Source organism: Epargyreus clarus, unplaced genomic scaffold (assembly GCF_041222505.1).
Source record: "Epargyreus clarus isolate Ecla_fem2 unplaced genomic scaffold, WU_Ecla_fem_2.2 ptg000001l, whole genome shotgun sequence".
Lineage (NCBI taxonomy): Eukaryota > Metazoa > Arthropoda > Insecta > Lepidoptera > Hesperiidae > Epargyreus > Epargyreus clarus.
In genome coordinates, this window is record NW_027332209.1 from 2,286,175 (window position 1) to 2,307,825 (window position 21,651).

General features: G+C 35.1%; 1 protein-coding gene across 1 annotated transcript in view; it reads left to right on the forward strand.

Annotated features, from left to right (window-relative positions):
• LOC140742959 (uncharacterized) overlaps positions 1-21,651 on the forward strand; it is a 121,094-nt gene that overhangs the window by 60,632 nt on the left and 38,811 nt on the right. The gene's annotated exons all lie outside the window — the stretch shown is intronic.

The window sequence follows — 21,651 nt, forward strand, 5'->3', positions numbered from 1 at the left end:
ATAGGAATACCTACTTATCAGTAGCAACCCATCGTAAGGACCATCATCGTAAGCAACGTATTTATGAAGGGGTTATCTTAGAGTACTTCCTCTTCAGAGTTTATTACAGATATAGTACGATTATATCGATTGCAATAACCGTTTCACATCAGGATTTTAAAACAAACGCTAAAAATAGCATACTATAAATATTATATCAGTTGTATATCCTAAATAGGAAATATGTATACACAGATATTTCTTATTGAGCATTAACATTGTGTCTGAAAATAGTTACACACTTTTTACATCTTTCATTCATTATTTTTACAATATTTTATCAGGTTAAGTATACGAGATCAAAATTGACAGTAAATTAAATTCGAGAAATGGTTGAAGACTATAATTGGTTGAAGATGTCATAACCCTGAAATGAATTTCAAAAACTCATGAGCGGCAGCAGCCACTTACCATCAGATGGACTGCATGCTCGTCGGCTACTGCTATATTACAAAAAAGTCTCCGACATGGCTTAGCCAATCACATATTTTCCAATCAACCAACCCACATTGGAACAGCTAGTAGCGCAAACCTTGCCCAGTGTTCGGAACAGACCGAACAATAAAACTTAAACGTAGAAATAATTTATTACCTACCCATTATCCAAAATCCTTCTAAGCTTAAAGTAGGCATGAATTACATCGAATTTAAAGGAACTGGAAACATTTAAAATTGTTTCAAAACAGTCGCGAGTTTAGGGCTTTGTTGAAACAGAGAATGAAGGGTTTTATAGCACGTAAAACAATTTAAGTTCCTGTTAACTTCGCAAAAGTGGTTAACAACCGAATAATAGCAAGTTTAGCGCTAAGCTTTGAATGATTTAGCTGAATATATACATAGAATGAATGTTTAGAATGATATCTTTGATAAATAACTTTTAAAATGATTAAATGATGAATTAAAAATTATTAATGAAACCTGAAATTTTCTAGTGAAATATAAAGAGATTTCCACTATCACTTTTATTTCTGTGTATTATATTTTTGGAGTCTAGGGGCGTAGAACTTTGCACATATATATGAAATGAACCTAAAGTACAATAGCTGCGTAATATCTACGAGGATAATATGTGTGTATGTCTTAGTATTTGGCACGCCCTGTGGCCTAAACGTCTTGGTGGATTTTAACATACGAGATAACGTTGGTGGGATGGCGGGTTTTAATGCCTATTTCTTGTGCACAATGGAACTAGGTGTGCGAAATAGAGAGAGCGTGAACAAAGAAGAATTGAGTAGCTGTCCCTATGGAATAACGCACGTACCTGTGGTCTTGTAGATGACCTGTGCACTAATTTTAGGCGGGTATGCGGTTTGCGGTGCGCAATAAGAGAAGCGGAAAATGCAGAAATTTAGAGCCACGTGGTCGCGAAAAAGAGTACGCATTTGCGGCGCGGTGCTTAAGGTTACGTAGCTCAAGGCCCACTAGTCCGTCCTTGGGACTAGTGGCCAATGTGCATACGGGATTGGATGATTGAGGATGGGACTGTATGCACAAGCGAATAAGCGTTGCGGCGTAACCAGTTAGATTCAACTAAATTGTAGAAGCAACATATATTTTTATAAAGATAAATAAGAGGTTCATTGTTACAAATACATAAACTCAATTAAAACAACATAACTCATTCGAACAGAATCCATTTCAGCTCCACGACTAAAGAAAACAGATCCATGTAAATAACTTATCCAATCCTGTCTAACGTCGACAAGACTTGTTCAAGTAAAGCCGCTGGTAAAGTTTGGAATCCGAACATGTTATAATTAGTAGTTATGACCCTCTGGAGGATAAGATCACTCTCTTGAATTACACAACTATTATACTGTTGCTATTTTCGATAAGATTTAAAAAGTTTATAATTAACTGTTTGAAGTTCGACTGGTTTATCGATAAGTACCAATTTCCTTAATTCATTGTTACAATCAAAAATTTTTAACAAAAAAATACAACCGACTTCTATGTCACTACAAAGTAAAAAATAATTGAAATAAATGTTGGTTTAGTACATATTTCTGAAGTCGGCGCTCAGTATATTTCGTTGGATAACGATGTACACAGCGTGTCTAATATGAACGCCGACTTCAGAAATATGTACTAAACCAACATTTATTTCAATTATTTTTTACTTTGTAGTGACATAGAAGTCGGTTGAATTTTTTTGTTAAAAATTTTTTTTCACCCTTTTTAGTGATGACATACTAACATTTATATTAATACACTATAAAATTGTATAAACGTAATCATGAATGAAGGTAAGGTCTGAGTTTACATTGATTGGAACCGCCCGCTCGCAGGGCGCTGCCGCGCCCTGCTCGCTTAGTTTTATATTGTCTTATATGTTCCAACCTAACCTAACTAAGTAGTCAATGATGAACTGACTTCGCAATTTCATTAGAACCTACACCAAATATCTTCAAACACAACTCAATTATTCCCATCGGTTGAGGAGTTACATATTTTGTCTCCGAGCCACATTATTAGACCCCTAAATAGTCAATGATGAACTGGTTTTGTAATTTTATTAGAACCTACACCACATATCTTCAAACACAACTCAATTATTCCCATCGGTTGAGGAGTTACATATTTTGTCTCCAGAACCCACTCTGATCCTCATCATATTTAAATGGGATCAACTTCCAGCTAGTCTCTACACAATAAAAAAAGAATTATTAAAATCGGTCCACTAACGGCGGAGTAATTCGTGTACATACATAAAAAAAAAAGATACCGACCGATTTGATAACCACCTCCTTTTTGAAATCGGTTAAAAATAGGTGTTGCATGGTTACGTTTAGGTTAGCCATATAAATAAGCATTTCCGAAACTGAATTTCCCATAAAATAATTTGAAGTTTTAGGTCTTCACATCACGCTTACAGTCACATTTGTGTTTGCGATTATTGATTGTTACTGTAAATTTTTTAAAATATTTATTAACTAATTTATTCTATAGTATAGAAATTTTTGCGCTAGGAGAGTGTAGATGCTGGCTGACTTACCTATCTATTATTGCTGCGACGTTAACCCTCAGAAGTGGCACCACAACTGTGATCGGCTTTCAGGTAGAACCTGAAGCGGCGTGGCGGAGACCGCTCACAATTTGGACTGTAAAATAGTTTGCCTCTCCAAACTTCTGGAAAAAAAAAAACGTCATAAAACCTACCAGGGCAGCAGAATATCACAAGCAATTACCTTCTAGTTCCATGACCCGAAACCGTTTAAAACGCGGTTGACTGGGCGCCACTTTGTTAGATACATTCAATGTGATTTTTGAAGCAGAAATATCAATTTTTAAAAGTCCGTGTAGTGTTTTAACAAAAAGTCAAACGTGATAAGGTCCATGATTACAACGAATTTCAGGAAATAATCTGGTAAAAGATCTAAATAAATTCAAAAGGTACCAGGCGAGCAGAATGTCACAAGCGATTATTTACTAGTTGAGTGATCTAACCCGTTGAAGCTCTGGCACTTGCCTGATTGAGTTGGGCTCATTTGCGTGTGGTTGCGCGTTGTTAGGAAGTTGCGAGGAAACGCCAATTTTTCAACAACCACCAGCTGCTCGGTAGCGCAACGGAAATGACTGCTTAGTTACCGGTGATTTGTTTGAAATGCCTTCAAACTTGGCTTTCACGCTACATTTTAAGTAAATGTAGGCACTTAACACATCCCCTGTAATTCCCTGTAGTATCTCCTGCCTGTCGTAAGAGGCGACTAAAAGGGGCTTCCGGGGTTGCGGGTCGTAAGAGTGGGAGCTCGAACCGCCCGGACAGCGACCCCGGGAAGGACGGCGGTATGTGTGGTCGCATACCGTTGTGCACACCAGACGGTGTGGCGAGCGTCACGCTCACCTGGGAGGAGCCCGATGGGGCAACGCGCTAAGAGGACTCCGGTTGCGTTCCTCTGGAGATCCCGGAGTCCTCTACGCAGCGCAGAGGACGGCCACCGGGGGGGTTTTAGTGCGGTAAGAATCCCACATAACCCCGTGCCGCTCCCACGGCACAGGGTACCTTTTGAAGGTTTCCCCCTCGTAACAAAAAAAAAAAAAAAAAAAAAGGCACTTAACATGAAAAGCGCTACGAATTCTTATAAAATTGATGTAGGTAATAAGCGTATATAAGCATATATATAGAAGCAGTGATAGCCTAGTGGTTAAGAAACTCGGCCTCTTGATCGATGGGTCCGAAGTTCAAATCCCAGGCACGCACCTCTGATTTTTCAAAGTTATGTGCGTATTAGAAATTAATTATCACTTGCTTAAACGGTGAAGGAAAACTTTGCGAGGAAACCTGTATACCTGAGAAATCTTAAAAAAAAGTTTTCAAAGGTATGTGAAGTCTGCCAATTCGCACTTGGCCAGCGCGGTGTTCTATGGCCTAATTCTTCTCATTCTGATAGGAAACCCCTGCCCAGCAGTGGGACATTAATGGGTTGATGATGAATAAGCATATTAAATGTTTACTTCCATGAATATTGTGTAAATAGGCTTAAAGCCATGAGTCGCTACCCCATAACTTAGTTAAGATTTAACATCCCGTCTCGTGAAAATAACTACAACCATACCCGCTAAACTGGATTATGACATAGTTTGATAATGATCTTATAGCACAGAAACAAGTGTATGATTGGCGTAGAAGTTCAATCACAAAAGTTTTACTGTTCTAGTAGTAAGTGGCAAAACCCCCATTCTACAATAGAAATAATATTGTAAATAATAACACTTATGAAGTATGAAATCAAATATTGAACGTACAATATTACGAAATTTATAACAATATTACGAGATCGCTGGATACGTAAGAACAAACAAAACTTCCGCGTCGGAATGTACAATAAGTAACGAAATAGCAATAATGTTTGAAATTCGGTAAACAAACGGCTGTCGTTGTTCTAATTAATTTGTAATATGCGAACTACAGTTTAATAAGGAATATCAAGGTTCCCTACCCGACATATTTACTTACTCTTATCAAATTGTGCTCATAAGATACGGAGGCTGTTTTCACAAAGTTTGAAGGTGGGTATGTAATGTTATTTATTACTTAGGCAAGTTCGTGCGTATATCTTGATGAAGGCATTCTTGTCTGAACAATATTTGCGGTGTTTTTCTTTGGTGTGACTTTTTTGACGTGACGGGAAATAAAGGGATGAATTATCGTGTATTGACTGACACCACGTCTTGTTTATTTTGCGTTAGGCGTATTAAGGCGTTTTTGTAGTAAAAGAGCATGTAATATATTTTAGTAAAAGGTTTATAATAAAGTCTTTGTCATGAACATCGTTAAACTATACCACTATTTTTCGCCTTTCAAATATCGGCCATACATTGCTTAATTTTATTCTGGAATTTGATATACAATGACAAAATAATGTGTAGAGTTAATTAGGGCTGGATTCTGTTCAATTACGTACGAAAGTATAAATTGTATCATTACTGATTGTTTTATTTACGAAAATGTAAATAATGAAGATTTCCAACTTACACCTTTGATCTTAACCAATTTTTACCCACTACTTTTAAAGTTTTCCTAATTTACGTAAGCAAAAATCATCAAAATTCTAATTTTAGTGGACAAAAACTTGAAACAGTTTATTAATATCGGACTTTGCAAAGTATTTCAGTTACATTTCATCCAAAACATCGAAATACGTAGTCTAGTATAAGTATAAAAGACGTATTTATTTATAGTTGCAAACAAACTTCTGTTTGCGCATATAAATCTTGCTTGCAAAGGAACCCAGAAATCGTTACGACCACCTGCAGAGCTAAATGCGACATTTCTACTAAATAGTAGCAATTTATTACGACCGCATCTAGCATCGATTACGTTTAAGTTTAGATAGAACATATATATATTCTACGAACAGCTAGGTTTAAAGGCGGATCAAATCGCATCTTCGTATTTTCTTTTAAGTAAAATTATATTGGGCAATAAAGTTAGTCACAATTTCAACACGAACATTAAGACGATTTGAGTAATTAATGCTTTTATTAAAAACTCATACGTCAAAAGGTTAAAGTTATCATTTGTAATACAAATTTGAAATTAGCAAGGAAAAAAACTTATATTACTTTTTTATAATATAGGAATAGCAGACGAGCATGCAGTCCACCGTATATTTCTTATGTGCGTGTGTATGTCATTGTCTAAATTGTCTAAACGACTGGACTGATTTTGATGAAATTTGTTGTATGTGTTCAAGGGCACTCGAGAATGGTTTAGATTCACAATTTAGTCCGTGTGAAAAGTTTTTTTGAATTATTTTTTTATTCGTAAGTAGTTGGTTATTTTGGAATGTTTCACATTGGATTCGACAGACTTCGCGACCATCGCAGTTTCGCATGATCTTTAGCAAAGTTATTGTCCAAGAGCTTACGAAGGTTTGGGAACAGGTAAGACCAATTTTCGACAGATGGCGCCACTGAATGTCTGATGTCATTCCAATGAAGTTTATAAATTTTCTGTTTTATGTATGTCATATTATTTCTTCAAAATGCGGGCGTAGCCGCGGGGCACCACTAGTCTTATTATAATTTACAACTAACTTATAAATCATGTCCGACTGCGGATCGCAAGACATTTACTGGCCGTAACGAGCACCTGCAGTGAATGCTACATCGCCACTAAATACCGGCGATTTACTGCAACCGCATGTAGCATCGATTACGGTACGGCGTGGATAGAAAATGTTTTCTGTTTTTGCTTGACTTGGAAATGGTGACACGTCTTCATGTTAGTTTCGTTTATTTCTGACATTGCAGTGGTATGGGACTGTAATGGGCTGTCTTCGTGATGTTATAAAAAAGAAAATATACGTTTTTTTTTTATTTTGCTTCATATTATAATATTTTTAAAGATTTTTACACATAATAGATGAATCTTTCCAGTGTGAACACTGGAACTCCTTCTTAAGTGTTATAGAAACACAAAAAAATGAGAACAAAACATTGAGAGCCAGAAATGAATTAAGATGTTAGAACCTTTAGTTTCCTCTCGGTATGCACCACCGTCACACCTTTTTCTGCTTAATAACAACAAATAACAGCTGTTTTAAGCCCTGGTGTATTCTGTTCCAACTTAGTACTCAGAGATAGTAACATAGTATATTAATATCCAGACCTAAAACGAAAATCAAAATACATGGTTTCAATTTCAGTTACGCTTTGATTTACATTTCAGTTACATTTTGACACATGTTTATTTATGCGGTGAAAATATTAATTCAGAAGGCATTTTATGAAAAGTTCTAAAACGGTTATTTAGAAAGCTGAAGCGAAATCCTTTTGTATAAAAAAATTAAAGTATTAAAGCTACAAATTGCAAATAAGATTTATACCTAGACTCTAAGAAAAGATTAGATAAACATATTTTTGGAAAAATAAGCCCAGACTTTATTGAATGCCTAAAGTTTGGTCTGTATCTAGAAGGGATCTCTTGTAAGTATATTCTTGAAAAGCTTTTAGGTTTACTTCTATTTTATTATATTTGTGTTTTTGTGCCGAAAATAAAAAGAGATCAAGTTTTAGCCTCTACAAGTGTAATCTAGGGTTATAAAACAATAAAGGGGACGACAAATACGACATAAGCAAAACAAGAATTCTTAAAGGACTTGTCTTACAGATAACGAGAGAGAGTTGTGCAAGAAAATCATAAACAAGGACGATAATACTAATACGTTAGAACCGTGTAAAGCCATGCGATTATGCAGATAACAAATATATAATGTCCAATACAAAGGAAAATGATGTAATTGTTTGGGAACATGAGTGTGTAAAACGTCAGTTTAATTTCGAAGCTACGTCGAGTCGCGTATAATTTTCAATTGACTTTTACAGAAATGACTAAATGTTATCGCCTATCGTTAACCTGCAGTTGGTCTAACAAATGGTTATAGTTGGTAAAATAAAGTAATAATAAAGTTTATTATAGATGTACTGTAAAAGTGTGAATATAATAGTATTGTGATAAATAAAGAAGCCATTGCATTGAAACTTTATTTTTATTAATTTTCCGATATATTTTATTACCAGTGTATGCTTAAAACATTTTTAATATCAATAGGTAGCCATTGTGAGGTATTTAAATAAAAACTTTATTTCAAAACATTTTCAAAGCCAGGAATTATAATATTTTCATAGAGTCACAAGTATTATTTTCTCATGTGATGTCAGTGCCGCAGTTACATTGACCTTATGGACTAAATTGGAACACATTATGTAAGTAAATATCTTTATCACAAACTATAAATCAGAACGTAACACAGCTAAAACAGTGATTTTAACTATATGCATGGTGCTGCTACTACGCATTACATGGTTCTACTATGAAAGTATTTTTTTATTTTATTTTCTGTCTATAAACATAAAATTGTTTTTCAAATCTAATCAAAAGTATCTACTATAGTAGTAAAAGTATCTAGTATAGTAAAGTTATCTAGGTCACATTTAGATGAAATATAGTGTGTAGAAAAAACTATTCGACAGACATTATTTCCATATGACCTTATTGATATTTGACTTACAAAGTACTAAACATTATTATCCGAGTATGAGTCATACTTATCCCTGACAAAAGACATACGCATTGCAACCTTTTTCAAAGATAAAAACGAGCTTGAATCTTATGTAGTCACTGGCACCCATGGACATTTGGAACCAACTCCATATTATTATTGATAAAATTAGGCAATGGAAATTGGTTTACTATTTTATTCCATAAGAAAAACAACAATACAATATGCATGGCGGTGTTCACGGAGTAGAGCATAAAACTATAAACACATTATAGAAGGCCATTTTTTATTTTTACAGATAAAATAATAATTATATATCAGTTCTATCTGAAATCGATCACTGACGCGTTGGTACTTAAATATCCCACCCCCAACTTCAAACTATTAGTTTAAAAATGCTGCACTCTCTGCAGTCCGCAGACCAGAGTAGTTCTTGGGTATCCCCCGCGTGTTCTAAGAGGCGACTTAAAGAGACTTGGTTCGTGGGCGTCAAGAATAGGAGTTCGAACCGCCCAGCCAGCGACCCCTCGAACGACGGCGATACGTGTGGCCGCATATGGTAAGCTGCTTTAAGAGGCGCTTAAAATGCTGTTGAGTTGAGCCCACCAGGGATATTCTCATTGTAGTCCGGTTTTATTTTTTTTGGAGATTCAGGAGTCCTGTATACAACGCTGAGGAACGCCACACCCGGTTTTAGTGTGGTAAAAATCTCACCTAACCAAGTCATTTTCACGGCTCAAGGTACCCTCAAAGATTCCCCCTCGTCTCAAAAAATGATCTATATACTATTTCGACAAAGTCATAAGTACATCTAGTATTATACTACCATATAATTAACTCCCAAATAAACCCTTACTTTATTACGCGGGATAGCAATATCGAGAGACATCACGTACAGAACCATTGTCCCACGTTTTGAGTTATGGGTGCTAGGGTCCTTTATAGTAAGCGGCAATTAAAAAATAACAAATTTATTGCAGTCCTTGCTTTTAATATCTTGTAAATTAGTTAATTAGGTACCAGGCATTTTTTACAGGTTATCTGCTAAATATAATTAATTGAAAAAACTTTTGTGGCGCAACTCCAGCGGCACCACCGCCACACCTATTTCGGCCTCATAACAGCACTGTTAAACACTGCTGTGTTCTGGTTTGAAGGGCGTGGTAAGGGATACATACTTTTCCGAGGCGTTCCAGCTTAGTCCTTAGGGGTAGCGGCATATCTGTGGCCGACCTCAGGTAGGAATATCTAATCCTAACTGGGGTTGATTACAGGTGTCCATGGGTGGCAGTAGCCACGTACCATCAGGTGGACTGCATGCTCGTCTGCTACTCCTATATTATTTAAAAAAATGTATCCTACGCTCCCATAATTTAGATGAATCCAACGACATCTAATTTGTTAAAATCCGTCAAGTCGTTCAGACTGTAGTGCGCGCCAAACAATGAGACACACATAAGCTCGAAATCATTACCGATATACAATAAGAATTACCGCTATACATTAAGAAATAAGTTGAAACAATTTCTCGTAATCAGAACAATAACCAAATTATATAAGAAGCTTTCATACTTTTCCTCTAAATATATTTAATAACGTTACTATAATACCGTTGTCCCGTCCGTTTGTCACGTGCCGGGCCATTGTCGCACGCCCTGAGTTATTGCCATTAGGGAACGCTATTTTTATACACTTTCAGCCTTTTTAGTCAGAAAAACAATAGCAATTGAGTTTATTGCGTTAGTTACTTTGTCAAGGAAATGAAATTGTTTTCCTAATGCCGTAACGTGAGAAAATTTCGTGACATTGAAAGGAAATTTTGAAATGAGCGTAATAGGTTAATGTTATTATAGGATTTTGTTTGTTGTCCCTGTAGTTCCGGGACCAGAATAGGGCGACTAAAAGGGGGGCTTCCTGTTGCGGACGGCAAGAGTGGGAGCTCGAAACACCCGGTCAGCAACCCCGAGATGGACGGCGGTATGTGTGGTCGCATACCGTCGTGAACACCAGGTGGTGTGGTGAGTTACAAGCTCACCTGAACGGAGCCCGACGAGGCAACGCGCCAAGTGCACTCCGGTTGCGTTCCGTTAGAGATCCTGGAGTTCTCTACGCAACGCCGGGGACGGCCACCTGCCACCGGCCACCGGGGGTGTTTTAGTGCAGTAAAAATCCCACATAACCCTGTGTCGCTCCCACGGCACTGGGTACCTTTTGAAGGTTTCCCCCTCGTTAAAAAAAAGGATTTTATTTGTATGCTAGTGTTATTTTGTAAAGAGTTGAACCGTACCTTTAGTATGAGTTTTTACATTTTTACAAAAATTATTATTTTTGTATTTGTTTACGTATTTACCCATATATTTCCAAACAGCACCCCTAACGATCTGTATCAAAACTGATGGGAAATATATGGGAAATACGTAAACAAATACAAAAACAGTCATTTTTGTAAAAACGTAAAAACTCACTAAGGGTACTGATTGTAAAAGTATTTTTAAAGTTAAGTTAAAGGTAGAATCTCGATAGGGAGGCCTAATTTCAACCAGAACGCTATATAATATTGCATAACTAAAGACGAAGATTGATTATTTCGCAAAATACGCAAGAAATTATAATAATAATAATAATACAAAATCCCGAGGCACACTAGTGTTAATAAATAACAAATTTTATGAAAGGTACTTAATATGTCATTCATGTGCCATTTGTACGGATGATCAATTATTCGGATGATTGATCACGAATTAAATTTGTACAATACGTTTAAATTTTCTGGTACTATAAAAGGAACAGTAATGCATCTACATATCATACAATATCCATATAAAAAAAATGTTATCTTGCAATAAATTAGTTTATTTTGCATTATAGAGTGCTAACTGAATTTTATACTTGAGTAGTGAGTTGGTGCAACGAAACTAGTCGAATCCAACTTTAATAAAAACCTTAAAATCCTCCAATTCCTTCCATTTTAAGGTTTTTATAACTCAATTCAAAAACAAAATTTAGACCAATTAAAACGTACAAAAAATAAATGCTAAAAATAAAAAACAAATGAAAATTTGGTGGTACGGAACCCTCCGTATGCGAGTTCAACTCACACTTGGCCAATTATTTGTTAGTTAAAAATTATAGGAGGATTAGTTGTAGCTCGTTAACGCCGACATCATAATTACATTTTAGCAGGCAGTATGCGATATAATGTACCTATAACGTCACTCATAATTAATTAACTGACTGTTAATGATGTCATTGTGTTAATGTTATAACCGGAAACAATGACGCCGGTGCGATTAATTGAGCTTGAAGAACTTATTTAATAAAGGAAAAATATTTTCGGTAAATAGTACTTTAAGTGAAAAAACTGCATACATTTACGGGATTGTAATCAAATTGACATTTTAAATACATGTAATGCATTACAATTACATAGACGACCTGCGCGTCTGAGCGGTCATCACGCCGGTCTGACGCGCAAAGGGTCCCGGGTTCGAACCCCGGCCAGACAGATTTCTAAATGATTAATTTAGATTTCTGATTCTGGGTCTGGGTGTTTGTGTATTCGTCTTTGTGTGTGTCCATGGCACCCACACCACAACGAATCCTAGTGTGGGGCTGTGAGTGTAGAAAGCGTTTAAAGCGTTTAAATGTAATTGAGCGAATTCAATAAATAAGTCTTGGAGCATTATGGACGTTTGGTACGAGTTGGAGTTGGTTGGAGCATTATGACTTCTAGGCTTTATTGGAGTATACTCCTCCAATAAAGCCTAGAAGGCTAATCTTATTGTGAGAGTATCGCCTATGAAACACCTATGAAATTAAATTAAATTAAATATAGTTATCTTGTTTAGGCACTTACCAATTGTCCGTCACAATATTTTTTTCTTATGCTACTACCAGATTTGAACATGCTTCGGAAATATGCATTAATGGGACGGTAAAATGACTTAAATGACCATTACAAAATTAGACAAACGTCTAAATATGCAGAGTTTATAACTACCTTTTATATTATCTCTCTCTTCAGCTGCTCTCTCAGTGCTCGGGCTGGTTTCTCCTTTGCCTGAATAGTTCAATTAAGATTGGGCATGGTCTGAACAGATTTTTTACCCGACTGCCAAGGAAGGGTTATGTTTTTCGCGCGTATCTTGTATGTTTGTCTTTCTTTATTTGATCCGATCTAACAAACGGCTGGATGAATTTCAACAGTTAAGGTGTCATTATATTTGTCTCAATGACCCGAGTGTCCTTAGATAGGTGTTAGTAATAAAAAAACAAAATGGCGGATTTTTGGCGCGAAATAGTAACACATTTAAAAAAAAAAGTTACCGAACCTATCGAGTAGGGTATCAAATGAAAGGAAATTAAACGGAGATTATAAAAGCATATTTGTATATATATAAAACAGTAAGGTGACTGACTGACTGACTAACTAAATGACTTTTTCATTTTTCAGAAATCAACGTACAGCCTAAACCAAGGACCTTACACTTCTGAAATTTTGCACATAGGTTCTCTATATAGCGTGAATAAGTACTAAGAATGGCCTTTTGGAAATTCTACCCTAAAGAGGGTAAAATAGGGTAAAACAGTTTTTTTGAGATCCTTTAATTTTGAAGCAACTACTATAAAATTTTGTATTTGGCTTTCTGGATAGGAACAAGGACGCACTTATTATTCGCCCTCCGAAAAATCAACCCCGTATAGGGTAAAATAAGGGTTTAAAGTTCATTTGAACAATCGTCAATTTTGAAGCAAACACTATGAAATTTTGCATCAGGCTTGTTAGATAAAAATAATGAAATTCTACCTCTAACGAGGTAAAATAATGAACGAAGCTTTAATTTACTGAAGTTATATATTTTATAGCCATAAATGGTTATACCGTAAATGGTGGATTTTTTCGCGAAATACGAGTAGTAACACGTTTTAAAAAAAGTTAACCAAACCTATCGAGTAGGGTGTCAAAATACAGGAAATTAAGAGGAGATTACACATACGTTATATAATATATCTTATATAAAATTCTCGTGTTAGTTACCGTACTCCTCCGTAACGGCTTCACCGATTTTCACCTAATTTTATATACATATTCAGTAGGTCTGAGAATCGGCCACTATCTATATTTTTTTACCCCTAAGTGATAAGGGTAAGTAATGTTCACCCTTAATTTTTTTTTATTTATTTGGCAACACAACGTTTGCAGGGTCAGCTAATACATATATACTCGTATATACACATCAAGTTGCTGTACCAGAGATCGACGCAAAGGGAAACCGATGAACTTAAGCGTGCTGGAATTTTACACATTTTTTAGGTTCTTTATATAGCGTAAATGAGCACTACGAGGATAAAAGAGGATAATATTGTTTGAACATCTTTTGTTTTTGAAGCAGACATCTACAATGAAACTTTGTATGTGGCTTTCTGGATAAAAATAACGAAATGCCTATTTCACTGCTTTTGGAAATTCTACTTCAGCCTTTTTGATGCAGTCGGGTTTTTGATTTTTTTAATTAATTACTTGTTTAATTAACAATTACGTTTTTGTAATTCGTTTATGTAGGTTAAAGCCATGATAGAATTTGCTTCAATCATAAAAAAAAAAACCTATAACCAGCCACTGCTGGTAAATACAGTGATTTATTGTAGAACTGCACTCAAAACTTAAACTAACTAACACATACAACAAAACAGACAACATTTTTATCTTGTTTCGTATAATACTGATATTCCTAGTATAACTAGTGAGTTACCGGCTACGGAGAGACCCTAGTTAACACATGTTATACACTAATTCTTGTCTCTACATCTTAGCGTATATTACGTATGCAATTAAGGCCAGGTAGACCCGACACGATTAACGTTGTCTACCCGCAATAAATTTAATCAGTGAGGCATGGGTTGTGATAAAACATTCCCGGGACAACGGGAACGTAGGATGGAGTAGGAATTGTTATATTAGTAACGAGACCGACGTGTGTGACGCTATACTTGAAGCAGGGTTCAGGGTTCGGTCCCCGGTTGAGTTATAAGTGTTTTTATGCATGTGCTCATGTGATTCAGGATATAGGGAATACTAGTGTGCGGCTATTAACTTAAAAAGAGTATGACAATATAAAAAGAGATAAGCAGGTGTCGGACCACACAGTAATGATATGTGTAGAGATATGTAATTAACCGCGGTGATCCATTGCCAAAATGAATATATTTTAATGCGATGGAAAAATAAGTTTGAATTTAATAATTTTAACAGCGACAGTATAGATATGGTTCTATTATAAGAGCCGTACCTGTTATTTTATCATTTAAAGGTCCTGTTTTTGATATTTGGCTTTGAAGCTGTAAATGTAAGAACGTAACGTATTTAAGAGAAATTAATATTAAATTTTATCTTAAAGTTGTAACGTAAGTATTTTAAATATCCAGTTCCTATATGCTACTATGAGTACTTCCTTTAAATACTAAAAAAAGCCTTTACAAGCAATCCAGTGCAGGTAGAATTCCTGTTTTATTGAGCTAGTTTCAGATTTCCAAAAGCCATAGTGATCACTTACCATCTGCCCGTTTGCTACTTTGAACCTTATGTAAAGCGAAAACGGTAACAATTATCATAACTTTTTCTATAACAGTTACAACCCAAAATTGCGGAATTTGTCTTTCGTTTCTTGTTTATAATTTGAATTTATTGAAAGAACTCAAACGTTATGAGAACCAAGCAGGAAACGGAAAATGAATTTGGGAAATCTCATAACAAACACATAACTCTAAGATGGGAAAAGTTAAATGAAGATGACGTCGAAGTGAATAACTTGGAACGCGCAAAAGCTTAACGTTTCATATAGGGAAATAACAGGGTCATGTTTTGAAAATAATAAGGAAATGGTACTATAACATATTATAGGATACACAATGCGCTAATTATTATTGCAAGTATTGGTGAAGATCACCATCAATCCATTATTGTCATGCTTCTGGGCGGAGGACTCCTGTCAAAGTAAGAGGAGCTTCAGGCCAATACAAGAAGCTAAATAGATTTTTTCAGGAGAGCGCATAGATTAGTAAAGATTACTCACTCCTAACTAGAAAATGTGCCCACTTTTGAGAATTGAAATACTTGCGTAAAAAAGTTTTGCCACGTCTCCGTGCTAAAATATCCCTAAAATATTTGAAATAATTATTTATTTATTATGTAAATTCATGTAAATTACGCAGTATTAGTTATTTATTCGTAAATTTTCTCTAATAATGTTTTTATTTGTCAAGAATTCAAAAAAAGAACTTACGATAATAAGCCATTTGTGGCTTCATTCAATTTCAAGGCGGAGAAGTATCTTTACTAATCTATGGGAGAGCGAGGTTTATTTTGAAAATCATTCCCCGCGAGGCTACAAGCTGAGATAAAAAGTTTACGCTTATATTGCTTTGATAAGGAATAGAAAAATACTTCACCTCCTTGAAATTGAATGAAGCCATAAAGTCAATAACTAATACTACATAAGTTACGTAATAAATAAATATATATTTCAAACATTTTAGGGATATTTTTGAAACAGAGACGTGGCAACACTTTATTTACAACATTTTCTGAAAACTGTTTACACTTTCTTGTTTGGAGTGATCAATCTATGTATTTTACTCATCTAAGTTGTAGTCCAACAGTATGTATTATTGTAAGATAGACTCCGTCTGACCGATTATCATCTAACTTGCCATATGTAAATGCTTTTTCGAGAAGAAAGGTATACAATCAATTTTATTTTAAATGAACTTATACGACTTACTTAACTACAAATCTAACTCACAAGAACGAAGTCGCGGGCAGAAACTCGTAAATACAACGTATGTATCCTTGAACCCTTTTTCTAAATTTATTGTTCTTTTTCAGGTGAGTTGCTGTTACGACGACAGTTATTGGTCAGTTATAAAAGAATGTGAGTAAAAAGATAGTGTAAGAATTTCTGAATCTGAAGGTCCTAAAGTAACTTTTACTTCTTGTTCATTCGTAATATAGATAATTATGTCCTCACGTATAATGTGTGCGTGAAAAGATAAATAAATGTCATTAAGATCGAAAGTGCTATATCTTCGGTGACCGGGCAGCTACGGTGCATTATCCTTAGGGATTTGATCAGCAATATCTTATATATGAACCGTCTGCGTTGATTAAGTGTTCGAATGAATGACTTTTGTGTGTAGTGACCGAAAAATTAACCGTCGTTTTTTTATACCTTTTTAAATAATTACTTAGAAGTAGTAAGCAAGTATTATGTTTTTTTTATAATATAGAAGAAGCAGACGAGCATGCAGTCCACCCAATGGTAAGTGGCTACTGCCGCCCATGGACATCTGTAATCAACCCCAGACAGGATTAGATATTCCTACGTGAGGTCGGCCACAGATGCGCCGCTACCCCTGAGGACTAAGCTGGAACGCCTCGGAAAAGTCTGTCTCCCTTACCATACCCTTCAAAACGGAACACAGCAGCGCTTAACACTGTTGTTGTTAGGTAGAAATAGGTGTGGCGGTGGTGCTGCTGGAGTCGAACCACAAAGGGTTCTACCATCTTCATGCGGCAATTATCCACAGCTTCCCACGGATCAACTCCAGATGTAACCTACCTGAAGTCGGTTTCAGATTCTTTGCTACCTCTAAAAATAAATGGAAACATCTCAAGTAAGTCTCATTCTTATCACGCCCTTTAAATAGCAGGACATAGCAACGCTTAACACTGCTTTCAAAAGACAAAAGTATAAGATCGAAATCAACCCACAAAGGGTCCGACCACCTTTTTATTTCTAAGTATTTCGGTCACTCGAAATAAACAGGTAAGTACTTCCAAGACCTTTTATGTTTGTTACCAAGGACAAACAATATCATTTGAAGTAACTACGGCCATCTTGTCAAACATTTTGGCAAGCCCTAATTGGTAACAACTTTGTTCGTAACCCAGAAAACAAGATACACGCTACATAACTTGACCTCTGTGTATCTTGTTTCTTGTACAAACCCTTTACTATATAATTAGGATGATAGTTTGTACGCATATTGAATTTAGTCGATAGGTAACTGAATTTACGTAATTAAGTAGCAGAAACAGTAACACGGTTGTATTGTGTACTGTATTTGAAGGGTACTTATACAATGAATTATGAAAAATACATAGCGATATTACAATAAAAAATGTACGTATAAATACGTATGTTATAATAATATATAAGACGATAGAAGACGTACAATTGACAATGGCGCCGCCTATAAAATTTAAAGAAATCGGTTGGTCCGCTAAGGGTTGTCCAGACTAAATACAATCGCGGACTAATTAAAATCGCTGTTGGCATTAACACGTTTTTAATGTCGTCCTTATAGGACGGTATATAAGTCGGTAACAAAAATGATAAAATTTCAAATAGTCTCTCATATTATTTATTGGCGAACGTCGTCCAAGAAAAAAAATCCTCCCTAAACTCCAGCCGACTCAGCTTATTGATCAATCCGTAATAAATATACTTTTTATTTACAACTTCTTTAACCGTCATCCACGTGGACTGTTACGAAGTAATTTAATCAAAACTTCCAGAAAAGATGTGTGTCATGGAGTTTTCACCGCTCCTTTACGAACGAAACAACTTGCGAAGCGTAAGTAATATTGACGTTAAAAATAATTCCGGAAAGATTTTACTTTTGGACTTTTTGAAATTTTGAAAATGAGGACAAGATGCTAGAGGTAATTAGGTCAATGTGACTACTGGTACAATCACTAGTGTGGTAGTTATTTTGTTGAATTCCGGCCGGTGGGTAGTAATTAGGGGAAATATACCGGCTGGGGATTTCATTACTTGCTCCATAATTATGTCGAAGTTAAACAAGTTCACGAATTTAATTAAAGGTTTTTATTGCTGTGCCAGGGTTAGGGCAGTGGTATTAATTTTGATATCCTACACTGGAAGCCTGAAATTTGGATTACATGCACCATATTTTTATTTTTTTAGTTATTAATTTGGTCACTTTCTCTGATAGTGAAGAAATTAATTACCATGGAGAAAGTTTCCTGCACTTTCTCCAAATAGGTGAAATCTCCATTCCCTATTTGACCAATACGGTAGCCTAGGCTTAGAAGCCATCTCAATTTAAAAGGAGGCCCGTGTCCAGCTGTAGGTTATGGTCATTTAAATGATTAAAATAATTAACATAATAACTAACGCATATCTAAATATATATAACTTAAAGGTGACTGACATAGTGATCTATCAACGCACAGCCCAAACCACTGAATGGATCGGGCTGAAATTTGGCATGCAGATAGATGTTATGACATCCGCTAAGAAAGGATTTTGATCAATTCTACCCTCAAGGGGATAAAATAGGGGATGAAAATATTACTTCGTAACGCGAGCGAAGCCGCGGACAAAAGCTTGTTATTAATAAAATCGAACTATCCTATGTTTTGTCTACTAAAGACTAATATTTGATAACATCTCCATGTAAGACATTGTGAAATTACGATCTTTAGTAGGTATAAATTGGATAGATTTTTTGGAGATAAAGAAAATTAATTAATAAAATATTTATTAAATACCAACCCCTTCCAGTGATTCCTAGAATTATTTGCGCGTGTAAACAATATATTGAATTGAAATTACAGTTTGATTTCAATTGATCATAATTACTTTCACAGTATTTTCCAAAATTCATTAAGTATGTTGTTGTTATAAAATATTTATTTATAGAATAAATGTCAACAACAACTTTAGAGCTTTAGAAATGAAAGTTAATTAGACATAATTCAAGGTATAATTATTCTGTCTAGTATTACATCAGAAATAATTTTTATGTACTCATCTGTAAAGGCACGTGTACGATTATTAATAGATCAAACTCGAGCTCCCTTTCCATGGATATCATTAGCAGTCGACGCTTCCATTTTCGGATTCTCTTTTATTATAAAATTATACTTAATGTTATGACATAGTAATAACCATAATACAATTAACTTTAGTATGATATCTTAACTAAGCTAGGATAGTTCTATTTAGATAGCACACAACGTTCGTTGCGTTCTTAACTGTAACAGCTGTTAAGGATAAAAAATATTCTCGTTTTAGCAGTTGCTAAAAGGGCTCTTCTACGAAGCCGGCGATGCTGGCAACTGTTATGATTTTGCCAGTATCTATAGCATGGTGGTTACGTTCTAGTATATTTATCTACTTTATCTTTAGGTTTATTTAGTTACAGAATAGTCAATTAGCGTTGCCATCGCCCTCGCATGTCGCAACGAAATTACAGTCTTGTCCTACGTTGCTTGCCCAGATAATAAACATGTGTTACAATAGCCAACGGTTTATTATGCTCTCCGAGGCATGAAAGTTGATATTCATTTTAACTCCTAGTTTGCCATGCGACTCTAAGCCGTACTTATTTTTATAGATCATTACGATTTACTAACCTAAGTTACACTCTTGGTAAAAATGGTCAGGATGACCATTCAGATACTGGTATTTACTATTCACAATATCGTATTAATTGTAAGCCGTATTCTCAGTATTATTATTTAACAACTATTAACTTCTTATACAATTAAAACGCGAGTAAGCTGCGCCGCTATGCATATAGAAATCTTTTAAATCCAGCATGAAAGGTTTTTGTAAATTGCTTAGATTTATCTAATTTATTCGCCGTCCATACGTGAGTCACGTAGGAACTATTGGACGGATCCCGATTGAATTCCAGAAGAGACAGTTGACACTAGATAAATGATCTAACAGCCTTGATGTGCGGGAAACGTTTACTTTTTACTATACGGATGAAAAGAAAATGATTGTAAGAACTTAGAAATATAAAATGTTTTATATATTGACAGAGAGGTAAGGTCCATCATACTAGTCAAGAGGGGTAAGAGTTAATTTTGATAACATCAAGGAGATGTCTTAAACATGTAGAATATTTGCGATGCCTTATATAATGGAGGAGTGTGTTTTTTATTTGCGATACTTATGGTAGTCGGTCCACTTTATTAGACGATGCCCTGTTCTCATTTAATCCACACAAACATTTTTAATAAAAGATATGTTGTTATTTATATTATCCCACGCAACCTTATTTTTAATACGCTTACAAAGTCACTTGAAATTTTATACAAATTTATGATCGACGCAGAATTAAAAATTAAGATTAACGCTAACGAATGATCAAAGACATTATCAAATTCCCGAAAATTATATCCTCGGCGTAATGCCGAAGAAGGAAAATGTTTTTTCCCATTTTATGAGGGAACGCTGTTTCGGAATGTTAAACTTGCTTTTAACAATTCTGACGCATCGTTTTATGGAATAATTTATTTCTACAGAAACGTTTTATGGCATACTTTTAAGTATAAGGAAATAATATGTTGAAATGATTGGTGATTTTTTATTCAGTAACAGCGTGCGTTCCATTAGTATTTGGCAAAGTTAAATGTCTAGAGATTTTCCGATAAACCTTCGAATTCTTAGTGGTCGGGCCGTGGCAGCGCCGTTTCCAGTTTAATAGGCGTATTTTTAACAAAAAATCTTTTACAAATTCTTGCATATGAACAAAACACCTTCACAGTGCAGGTAAATACATAATAATTTACCAATTACGAGTCGAACTCGCACATAGAGGGTTCCGTGCCACCAACATTTCCATATTTATTTTTTTATTTTTAGTATTTGTTATTATAACAGCCATTGGAAAAAATTTGAACTGTCTACCTATTACGGTTCAATAGATAAAGCGAAAAACTTCGAGAAGTAGCGGTTTCTCGTATGGAGATCCCATTTATTTTCAACATTTTTTATTTTTTATTATTTAAAAATGAAAAATACCTATTTAATGAGAATATACGATTTTGATTTTGATAGGTTGTAAATGAAAAGTTATTTTTAACAATTTTGTTATTTAATTTTCCGAGAAAACAAATATTGTTTATTGAACTCGCATGTTATAGTTCCACGTAAAAATATCTTCCATAAAATTAAACAGACATACAATATAGACATACAACGTAAGTGATTCGGAAACAACATAGCGAACATTTCACGTTCCTCGCTCTAATATTTGGCTCGGCTCGCAAAACATTTGTGTTCCA